The following is a 767-nucleotide window of genomic DNA, read 5'->3' on the forward strand; positions in this document are numbered from 1 at the left end:
GAGAGAGAGGAGGAGGAGGAGGAGGAGGAGGAGGAGGAGGAGGAGGAGGAGGAGAAGAAGAAGAAGAAGAAGAAGAAGAAGAAGAAGAAGAAGAAGAAGAAGAAGAAGAAGAAGAAGCAGCAGGAAGGGGAGGAAATTCCAACACAGACAAGTGCAGTAGAGGACAGAGAGTAAGACACCAGGGGCCTCAGAGGAGAGCAGCCTACCCCTCACCAATACCTTGGTCCTGGATTTCCAGCCTTCAGAACTGTGGGAAGATCCATCTCTGCCGTTTACTGCAGGATCTTGTTGTGGCAGCACACTTAGAGGGATTCCCGAAGGCATGACCCTGAACTCTGTCTCCAGAGTGACCCAGGGAGGAGTGAATCCAGGTCCAGTGACAGTGGGGACCATACGTAAGGAACCAGCTGGGGATCCAGGAAATCAAGTCATGGAGCATTAGAAGGGGAAGGGGGTTAATCAGAAGTCCTGGGAAAAAGGCCTCCAAAGCCATCTCAGCTGTTAGTCTGAGATCTGGAACTATTTCCCCTGAACATAATCACTGTCCAAACTGTCACATTTGGTCCTTCATGAAACTAGAAGAGAGGCGGCATTATCATCTACGTGGCACCGAGGCACAGAGCGGTTAGGTCCAAGGTTGTGGGCAGGAGTGATGGGAGAGGGATTTGAATCACCGTTCTCAACACCTGGTGACCATGTTCACAGCCACAGTGCTATCAGGACACAGTCAGACTGGATTCTGGAAAGGCTCCTCTGGTGACCAACCT

Source organism: Peromyscus eremicus, chromosome 2, assembly GCF_949786415.1.
Source record: "Peromyscus eremicus chromosome 2, PerEre_H2_v1, whole genome shotgun sequence".
Classification (NCBI taxonomy): Eukaryota; Metazoa; Chordata; class Mammalia; order Rodentia; family Cricetidae; genus Peromyscus; species Peromyscus eremicus.